The sequence below is a fragment of the Vulpes lagopus genome, chromosome 12 (assembly GCF_018345385.1).
Source record: "Vulpes lagopus strain Blue_001 chromosome 12, ASM1834538v1, whole genome shotgun sequence".
In the NCBI taxonomy this organism is placed as follows: domain Eukaryota; kingdom Metazoa; phylum Chordata; class Mammalia; order Carnivora; family Canidae; genus Vulpes; species Vulpes lagopus.
The window spans coordinates 1,108,334-1,119,474 of NC_054835.1; the positions used below are offsets into that span (position 1 = coordinate 1,108,334).

An 11,141-nucleotide genomic window follows, 5' to 3' on the forward strand; every position below is an offset into this window, starting at 1 on the left:
TATAAAACACTCATACTCTATTTTAACCTAGAATGGGTATAGAAGGAAGAGAACTACAGCCATGCTAAGGCTGTGCGTGTGTATGTACATGCATGAGTGTGTGTGTTGGATAAACAGCCTCATAGCTACTTTCTCCTCTTATGTCTCATCTCCTTTTATTTAATTTTTTAAAAAAGATTTTATTTATTTATTCATGAGAGACACAGAGAGAGAGAGAGAGAGAGAGAGAGAGAGAGAGAGAGAGAGGCAGAGACACAGGCAGAGGGAGAAGCAGGCTCCATTCAGGGAGCCCGATGTGGGACTCTATCCCCAGTCTCCAGGATCATGCCCCGGGCTGCAGGTGGCGCCAAACCGCTGCACCACCGGGTCTGCCCACATCTTTTATTTCAGACAGAGACAGGCAGCTCCTAGTAAAATCATCCTTAAGCCAGGCTGTAAGACATTTATCCATGTGTTTTGAAGACCCTACAGTCCTCCAAGTGTGCCTTTCTTCATTGGCCTTCCATAATGCTGTGTTTCTACTCTTCAGAACACGGTAGTGGTTAAATTCTTAGGTTCTGGTGTGATACACATTTTGATTCAAATATCCTATTTTTGAGACTTCATTTTGGACCTTGGGCTCCATCTCTGTGAGGCTAAGAAGTCTGAGCTGTAAAATGTGTTGGGAGTATTCAGTACACTATGAGACCTGAAATAAGCATGTACTAAACAGGTGCTAGCATCATGATTATTCCCTAAATGCATGAGGTTTTAAACTCACCAGTCATTTCTTGACTATTTAGAGCATTTTGTGCAAAGGCAGAGGAAATATCTAAAGAGCCAGCTGACGGCTTCCCTTCCTCCTTCCTGAGCATGTTGCCACTGTTTATTTCACATGGGGGCGGCTTGCATCAGGTTCTATTCTTCCCGATCCGATCGCTGAATGTGGAAATCCTACCAGACGCAAAGCTTTTAATTTCACTCCCATGCTTGAGTTCCAAAGAGAAGTCTTATCCAATAAATGACACTGGGCAGCCGTGTATCAGCAAAAGGTTTAAGCCACTGCATTCCTTCTGGTCCCACTGACTAAGATGAGCTCAGAGATGGCTAAGCTCATCTCTGCTCTTTGAAAAAGCTCTTCTATCAGATCCCTGTGCCTTAGAATGATGCTGTCTCCCTGGGTTCCATTCTAGAGCTTGTGTGTGGCCTCTAACTCTGATTTAACTCCCAGTGAATGAGTTGCCTGGCCTTAGGGTGAAGTTCTGTGCTTAATTAAGATCAGGGTCCATCAACTAGTACATACTCTGGAGTAGGTGACTTCACACTTGTTTCCACAATAGTAACATGAAGGAATTTTAACTGTTGGAATGCCTGCTTTACAGGCACTCAGTAAATGTTTACTAATTAATGTGACTGCATGTGGAAGTCCTTTGCAAATTGGAAAGTGTGATATAAGTAGGAGGTCATACATTCTGATTTACCCAGGAAAGTCTTGGTGTAGACCTGCTGTTCTGGTATAATTATTATGTAACTTCTCTTTTCACTCTTAAAGTGTCCTGGCTTGGATAATAAAATATAGGATCATCATATGTATGAGAATAGGTAGATAATCAAGCAGGTGGCTGGGGTAATTTTGAAGCCCCAAAACAATTCCAAACATGGCCCAGGATTTTCTGCCAAATGAGTAAAGGGAGGCGGAGACAGTAGAATGGTGAAGAGGAGGATCTCTAATCACAGTGACACAGAGAAAGTCCCCTAGGGCACTTGGTAAACAGTTAAGGCTGGAATCCAATTCAAGATTTTTGGCTGCAGAGCCCTGGCTCTTGGTCAGTACTCTATAATGTACTCAATAATTGTGAGCTCCAAGGAGGAAGAGGGTTGGATGTTTTATTTTCTGTTCTATTCCCAGTGCCAGGAAAGCATCTTGAACATGGTTGAATAAGTGAAGAAATTTATTATGGTCTCCTTTGAAGGAAATTTTCTTTGCTGTTGGAAATCTGAAGCACTCTATGACCAGAAGGGGGCAGACAGAAGATTCAAAATGTGTGGTTTGCCTCAATTTTGACAGTCTCCAGGGAAAAAAAGCATGTGACTGTAATGTACACACAGAATAACCATCATATCTCAGTCCCTGATATTTCCTACTCCTTTTCTCCCAGCAGAGAATGAGGAGGGAGAACCAGAGCAGCGTGTTAGAGTTCCTCCTCCTGGGGCTCCCCATCCAGCCAGAGCAGCAGTGCATGTTCTTTGCCCTGTTCCTGGGCATGTACCTGACCACGGTGCTTGGGAATCTGCTCACCATCCTGCTCATCAGGCTGGACTCTCACCTCCACACCCCCATGTACTTCTTCCTTAGCCACTTGGCCTTCTCTGATGTCTCTTTCTCATCTGTCACTGTCCCAACGATGCTGATGAACATGCAGACTCGGCACTTAACCATCTCCTATGTGGGGTGCATTTCCCAGATGTATTTTTTCATACTTTTTGTTTGTCTTGACAATTTTCTTCTTGCAGCGACAGCATATGACAGGTATGTGGCCATCTGTCAGCCACTCCACTACACCACTGTCATGAGGGAGGAGCTGTGTATCTTACTGGTGGCTGGATCCTGGTTCTTCTCGTGTGCCCATGCCCTGTTGCATACTCTCCTTCTGTCACGCCTGTCCTTCTGTGCTGACAATACCATCCCTCATTTCTTTTGTGATCTCACTGCCCTCTTGAAGTTAGCCTGCTCAGATACTTCCCTCAATAAGCTAGTTATCTTCACTGAGGGGGGAGTGTTTGCCTTCCTGTCATTTTGTGCTATTTTGGCTTCCTATATCTATGTTGGGGCCACCATCCTGAGAGTCCCTCCATCAAGAGGATCTGCAAAGCCTTGTCTACCTGTGGCTCCCACCTCCTTGTGGTGTTTGTACTATGGGACTCTTGCAATGATTTACTTCATTCCTTCATCAAACAGTTCCAAGGTCAAAGACATTATTGCTTCAGTTTTGTATACAGTGGTGATACCCATGTTAAACCCCTTTATGTATGGCCTGAGGAACAGGGACATGAAATAAGCTCTGAGGACACTTTACAGGAGGAAAATTTTTTTTACCAAGTAAATTTTACTCATGTTCTTAATTTTCCTAGTGATGTTTCCAGAGACATCTTGAAAATTTGTAGCAGTAACTGTGGTAGATTGCAAAAATGGCCAAGTTACTTTGCAGCCCCTCCTTGCAAGTGTGGTTCGTTTCCATCCACTGAATCTGGGCAGGACTCATGACTGACTAAAAGAGTCATTAAAAGAGTCAGTGAAAGTGGTGTGAGATTTCTAAGCCTAGGTAAACTCTGTTGCGGCTGCTCTGGAAACCTTCAGACCACCATGTGAACTAGTCCAAGCGAGGCTGTATGAAGATGGGGGCCACATGGGGGAGAACCAAGATGCTCCAGCTAACAATCAACCAGCTCCCAGGTGACCTGGTACATGATAGTAGAGGCATGAGTGAGCCCTTGTTGAGATCAACTGAACCAAACCCAGACAAGAAGCCTCATCCAGCTGAGCACATTCTCAGCCCAAATTGTCAGCCCATGGAATTGTCATATAAAGAAGTGGTTGCTGTTTAAGCCCCTGAGTTTTGGGATAGGTTGTTATGCAGCAGAAGCCAACTGATACAGTGGCTGCCCTTGTTTCTGGAGCCCTCCAAATTTCCCTTAATTTCAGTGGTCTCTTCCCATTTATTGGACCCCTGCTTGGATTGTAGTCCCTGTCTATTTTTCTAGAACCCACTGAAATAAAAACAGTCAGATTATGATCTCCATAACATATTGCCTTAGCTTTAGGTATATCTCTTCTTGTCCTCATTATTCTGACATAATCCTTGGTATGTAGCATTTACCAGCAACTCTCATTTTTGCAAAGTCGCCATCTTAAGGTACTGCCTTATCTATCTGAAGAGATAAGAATGACTTGCCATTATATCAAAAATACATAAACTTCTTTTTTTGAGGGAAGAATACACATTATGTGTTTCCTCTTGAAGAAGAGAAACGATCTTAGACTAAGATTAGAGGTCTGAATAACATTGCATTTTGTCTAAGTTATACCTTCTTACCCCTTAAGTCAGTGATATTGAGTCAAAAAGGTAAGAATTCTCAAATGTGATCTGCTATTTGTCTTTAGTACAAAATTAACATCTGGACCATTATAGTCAAATTGGTGTGAAGCTTGTGGAGCATGGTTTTAGATAAACAAAATAATTAAAGTGGCTAATACAATACTGAGTAATACATAGAATTGTTGAATCACTATATTGTACACCTGAAACTAATATAACACTATTTTAACTATACCAGAATTAAAATAAAAATAGCAAAAATGCTATTATTTGAATAGAAGATGGCTAATATGAAATTTAATGATAATTCATAGTGTGTATCAATTTATATAAATGAGATAATGATAAAAATTTTAGTTTCTTTGTCCTTTGATCTATCATGTCCTATAATTATAAAAAGTATGTGTTACTCCAAGTGCTTAAAGTAATAAAGTTGAGGGATCCCTGGGTGGCGCAGCGGTTTGGCGCCTGCCTTTGGCCCAGGGCGCGATCCTGGAGACCCGGGATCGAATCCCACGTCAGGCTCCCGGTGCATGGAGCCTGCTTCTCCCTCTGCCTGTATCTCTGCCTCTCTCTCTCTCTGTGTGACTATCATAAATAAATAAAAAATTAAAAAAAAAAGTAATAAAGTTGAGAATGTTTGCATTTGTAATGTAGTTGCTAGTTATGTATTGTGTCTGGTTGTTTCCTAAAATCTAAACATTTTGCAAAGATTTTGGCTTTATTATCGTTAAGTCAGTTTTTGCCTGTGACAAAAACTCAGCAGAGGAGCACAGTGCATTAAATCTCATTTCCAAATTTTCTAAACCAATGTAGGTTGTATTTTTTTTTAACTAGAACTTCCTTTGTGAGGACAACTTACTTACTTGGGCCTTCCTAATTCTAGGTTATGAAAATGAGTTATCTTTTACTTCACAAAAAGCATGACTTGATCTCTAGAAAAGAAAAGGGTAAATATATATAAAAGTGATTGATTTTTGACACGTATTTATTATGTATTCAGTGTGCTTATGGACATTTCTAGAAGTGGACAAATCAGACAAAAATATTTTCCTTTTGTGGAGCTTATACTCTAATGGGAAAGAGAATGAAAATAAACTCAATATGCAAGTTTCATGGTTTTTAACTGCTATAAAATGTAGCATTGTGGGGAAATCAGGAATGCAAGGGATAGGCTGCAATTTTAAGGAGTGTTATGAGAACTGGTCTCACCCAGAAGGTGATATTTGAAGAAAGAATTGAAGGCAGCAGGGAATAGAGCCACAGGGATATTTGCAGGAAAAACACCTCAGGGAGCAGGTATAGCAAGTGCAACATTTTGAGGTGTGAAAATGTCAGCTATGTTCCAGGATCTGGGAAAATTGGACAGCTACATGCAGAAGAATGAAACTAGACCATTCCCTTCCACCATACACAAAAGTAAACTAAAAATGGATGAAGGTCCTAAATGTGAGACAGGAATCCATCAAAATCCTAGAGGAGAACACAGACAGCAACTTATTGCAAGACATGTCTCTAAAGGCAATCTATAGAACGGGAGAAGACATTTACAAATGACATATCAAATAAAGGGCTAGTATCCAAGATCTATAAAGAATGTATCAAATTCAACACCCCAAAATCAAATAATCCTGTCAAGAAATGGGCAGAAGACATGAACAGACATTTTTCCAAAGATATTTCTCCATACAAATGGCCACCAGACACATGAAAAATACTCCACATCACCTGGCATCAGGGAAATGCAAATCAAAACAAACCACAATGAGATACCACTTCATACCTGTCAGAATGGCTAAAATTAACAAGACAGAAAACAAAAAGTGTTGGAGAGGATGTGGAGAAAGGGGAACCCTCTTGCACTGTTGGTGGGAATGCAAGCTGGTACAGCCACTCTAGAAAACAGTATGAAAGTTCCCCAAGAAGTTAAAAATAGAGCTACCCTACAACCCAGCAATTGCAGTACTAGGTATTTACCCCAAAGATACAGATGTGGTGAAATTTTAGGACACCTGCACACCAGTGTTCATAGCATCAATGTCCACAATAGCCAAACTGTGGAAGAGCTGAGATGTCCTTCTACAGATGCATAGATAAATAAGATGTGATATATATATGAATGTTACTGTATATTGTATATATTATATATGTATATATATACACACACACAGTGGAATATTACTCAGCCATCAGAAATAATAAATACCTATCATTTACATCAATGTGGATGGATCTGGAGGGTATTATGCTAAGTGAAATAAGTCAATTAGAGAAAGACAATTATATGCTTTAACTCATATGCAGAATATAAGAAATAGTGCAGGGGACCATACGGTAAGGGAGGGAAAACTGAATGGAAAAAAAATCAGAGAGGGACACAAACCATGAAAGACTCAACTCTGGGAAACAAACTGAGGGTTGCTGAAGAGGAGATGGGTGAGGAACAGGGTAACTAGGTAATGGGAATTAAGTAGGGCACGTGATCAGTTGAGCAGTAGATGTGATAGGCAACTGATGAATTATTAAAAACTACATCTGAAAATAATGATGTAGTATATGTTATATAATTGAATTTAAATTTTAAAAATGAATTCAGGGCAGCCCCAGTGGCTCAGCGGTTTGGCGCCGCCTTCGGCTTGGGGTGTGATCCTGGAGACCCGGATCGAGTCCCACGTCAGGCTCCCTGCATGGAGCCTGCTTCTCCCTCTGCCTATGTCTCTCCCTCTCTTTCTCTCTGTCATGAATGAATAAGTAAAATCTTAAAAAAATGAATTCATCCCTGAAGGGGAGTGAGCATGCTGAAAAGCAGGAGGATAAATATTTATGTATGTTTTATTTTTGAGGGGATAACTTCAAAACTAACAGGGGCTAGGTACTTTAGGCTTTGTAATTTGATTTTTACTGTAAATTATTTGTGTAGCCCTTGGAAGCTTTCCAGCAGAACAATAACATGATTCATCTTTTAAAAGGATCACTCTGGCTAGAGAAGGGGGCTGTGTGGAAGTCAGGGGTACCACCTAGGAGCTACCGCAACAGTACAGTTAAGAAATGATAAGCTGGATTGAACACCAATTAAAAATAAATTTATTAAAAAAGAGAAAGAAATGATAATCTGGGATGGTAGCAGAGAAAGTAGTAAAATTTTGGTGAATACTGTATTTATTTGTAAGTTGGAACCAACTAGAGTTGCTGATGAATTGAGAAGAGGGTGAGAGAAAGGAGTCAAAGCTTCCTTAAAATAAGTGCAGGGGGGCAACCCGGTGGCTTCGCAGTTTCGTGCCGCCTTCGGCCCAGGCGTGATCCTGAAGTCCCGGGATTGAGTCCCACGTCAGGATCCCTGCGTGGAGCCTGCTTCTCCCTCTGCCTGTGCCTCTGCCCCGCCCCACCATGATAAATAAATAAAAAATATTTTTTAAAGATTTTATTTATTTATTCATGAGAGAGAGAGAGAGAGAGAGAGAGAGAGAAAGACAGAGACAGAGGCAGAGGCAGAGGGAGAAGCAGGCTCCATGTCGGGAGACTGACATGTGACTTGATACTGGGACCCCAGGACCGCGCCCTGGTCCAGCTCCTTTAGGTGTAAGGTTAGCTTTTGTATTTGAGTTCTTTCCAGTTTTTGAATGGATGCTTGTATTGCAATGTATTTCCCCCTCAGGACTGCCTTTGCTGTATCCCAAAGATTTTGAAAGGTTGTATCTTCATTCTCATTAGTTTCCATGATTCTTTTTAATTCTTCCTTAATTTCCTGGTTGACCCTTTCATCTTTTAGCAGGATGGTCCTTAACCTCAATGTGTTTGAAGTCCTTCCAAACTTCTTGTTGTGATTTAGTTCTAATTTCAAGGCATTATGGTCTGAGAATACTCAGGGGACGATCCCAATCTTTTGGTATTGGTTCAGACCTGATTTGGGACCCAGTATGTGGTCTATTCTGGAGAAAGTTCCATGTGCACTTGAGAAGAATGTGTATTCAGTTGAGTTTGGATATAAAGTTCTGTAGATATCTGTGAAATCCATCTGTTCCAGTGTATCATTTAAAGCTCTCGTTTCTTGGGGATCCCTGGGTGGCGCAGCGGTTTGGCGCCTGCCTTTGGCCCAGGGCGCGATCCTGGAGACCGGGGATCGAGTCCCACGTCGGGCTCCCGGTGCGTGGAGCCTGCTTCTCCCTCTGCCTGTGTCTCTGCCTCTCTCACTCTCTCTGTGTGACTATCATAAATAAATAAAAAAATAAATAAATAAATAAAGCTCTCGTTTCTTTGGATATGTTGTGTTTAGAAGACCTATCGAGGGTAGAAAGAGCTAGATTGAAGTCACCAAGTATAAGAGCATTATTATGTAAGTATGTCTTAATTTTGGTTATTAATTGATATATTTGGCAGCTCCCACATTTGGGGCATATATATTGATGATTGTTAAGTCCTCTTCTTGGATAGACCCTTTAAGTATGATGTAGTGTCCCTCTTCATCTCTCACTACAGTCTTCAGGATAAATTTTAGTTTATCTGATATAAGGATGGCTACCCCTGCTTTCTGTTGAGGACCATTTGAATAGTAAATGGTTCTCCAACCTTTTAGTTTCAGGCTGTAGGTATCCTTGTGTCTAAAATGAGTCTCTTGTAGACAACAAATAGATGGGTCCTGCTTTTTTATCCAGTCTGACACCCTGCGCCTTTTGATGGGGTCAGTAAGCCCATTCATGTTCAGAGTTACTATTGAAAGATATGAGTTTAGTGTCATCATGATACCTATTCAGACCCAGTTTTTGTGGATCGTTCCATTGGACTTCTTCTTAAAGGGGAATTTTAAGAGTGCCCCTTAAAATTTCTTGCAGAGCTGGTTTGGAGGTCACATATTCTTTCAGTTCCTGCCTGTCTTGGAAGCTCTTTATCTCTCCTTCCATTGTGAATGAGAGCCTTGCTGGATAAAGTATTCTTGGTTGCATGTTCTTCTCATTTAGGACCCCGAATATATCCTGCCAGCCCTTTCTGGCCTGCCAGGTCTCTGTGGAGAGGTCTGCTGTTACCCTCATACTCCTCCCCATAAAAGTCAGAGATTTCTTGTCTCTTGCTGCTTTAAGGATCTTCTCTTTATCTTTGGAATTTGCAAGCTTCACTATTAAATATCGAGGTGTTGAACGGTTTTTGATGATTTTAGGGGAGGATCTATTTCCTGGATCTGAATGCCTGTTTCCCTTCCCAGATTAGGAAAGTTTTCTTTTTCTTTTTCTTTTTTTTTTTTTAGGAAAGTTTTCATCTATGATTTGTTCAAATACATATTCTGGCCCTCTGTCCCTTTCAGCACCCTCGGGAACTCCAATTAAATGTAGGTTTTTCTTCCTCAGGCTATCACTTATTTCTCTTAATCTATCCTCATGATCTTTTAATTCTTTGTCTCTTTTTCCCTCCGTTTCGCTCTTTGCCATCAACTTGTCTTCTATGTCACTCACTCGTTCTTCCACCTCATTAACCCTCGTCATTAGGACTTCTAGTTTGGATTGCATCTCATTCAATTGATTTTTAATTTCTGCCTGATTAGATCTAAATCCTGCAGTCATGAAGTCTCTTGAGTCCTTTATGCTTTTTTTTAGAGCCACCAGTAGCTGTATAATAGTGCTTCTGAATTGGCTTTCTGACATTGAATTGTAATCCAGATTTTGTAACTCTGTGGGAGAGAGGACTGTTTTTGATTCTTTCTTTTGAGGTGAGGTTTTCCTTCTAGTCATTTTGCTCACTGCAGAAGTTGTATTGGGAAAAGGAGAAAAAGAGAGAAGAGAAAGAAGGAAAGAAAAAGAAAAAAGAAGAAAAGGGGGGGAAAAAGGAAAGGAAAAAAGGGGGGAAGCAAACAGAAATCCAAAAGCAAAAAACAAAACAACACACGGAGGAGTATCCTCTGATTCTGTATATTGTAAGTCCCTTGACTTCCCCTGGAACTTTCCAGTGGTGCTTGGTCAATAATTTGTGTTTCTGCTGTCCATCTAGCTGGGGAAGGGGCCTGTTGTGCTGATTTTCACTTGGGGAGCTGCTCAGCCCACTGCCTGGTGCAGGGCTCAGTGAGTGATGTTTAAGCAGCTTATCCAGTGAGGCCACTGTGAGGCTCAGTGGGGGCTGTTCACCCCGTGAGGCCCCAGGAGGAACAACCGCAGTGGCGGGGCCAGCTCTGCAGCCCTGGAGTCAGCTCCCGCAGTAGCTCCGGGGCTCTCCGTCTGCAGGGCCTGGGGGCTCCCGGGCGGGGCTGCTGATCTACTCAGCTGGGGCAGGAGCGTCCTCGCTGTCCTGGGCCCTCCCGGCCTCTGCCTGTCCCGGAGGAGGCCGGATCCTGGGCTGTGCCCCAGTGCCCTGTGCTCCGGGGCCTGCGCTGTTGGATTCACGCTCCCGCCCGGCAGCCCCCTCCGCGGAGCCGCCGCCCGAGCCCCTCCGAGCTGCTCCGGGTCCCGCCGTGCGCGCTGCAGCCCTTAGGGAGCTGGGGGCGCTCTCCCGGGGCGCAGGTGCCTGTTAGTGTTTCCGGGAGCCCGAGGGCATCCCCGCCCTCCTGGGTCCTGCTCTAACTCCCTGCAGGCCCCTTTCCCCCCGGGAAGGTTGGTGCAGCTCCTGCTCCTCCAGGACGGGGCTCTCCTGTCCTGGGGACACTCGCCCCGGCCTCAGCCCGGCTCCTCGCGGGGCCCCTCCCCCTTGGAGGCCTTTTGTGTCTTTATTTCTTTTTCCCCGTCTTCCTCTCTTGATAGAAGCGTGAACTCTTCTCACTGTGGCGTTCCAGCTGTTCTCTCTAAATCTCAGGCTGAATTCGTAGATTTTCACGACGTTTGAAGGTTATGTAGGTAATTTGGTGGGGACAGGTGACCTGGGGACCCTACTCTTCCGCCATCTTGCCCCTCCTCCTGAAAGATAAAAGTTCATGAATTTGTGACTCACAGTCTGTCTTTTGACCAACTTAATGAAGCCTTTGACCTGTTGCATGCAGGAAAGAGCATTCCAACTGTTGTAAAGCTTTAAATTCAACAGAGAAAACATGTCCATCCTTGTAGTGAAGTCTTGTGGTCCAACTGGAACAGCCAGACAAGCAGGGAGATG

General features: G+C 42.9%; 1 pseudogene; it reads left to right on the plus strand.

Moving 5' to 3' along the window:
* Nucleotides 1–2,144: 2,144 nt before the first annotated feature.
* On the plus strand, nt 2,145–3,083 carry LOC121473159 (annotated as a pseudogene).
* The last annotated feature ends 8,058 nt before the right edge of the window (nt 3,084–11,141 follow it).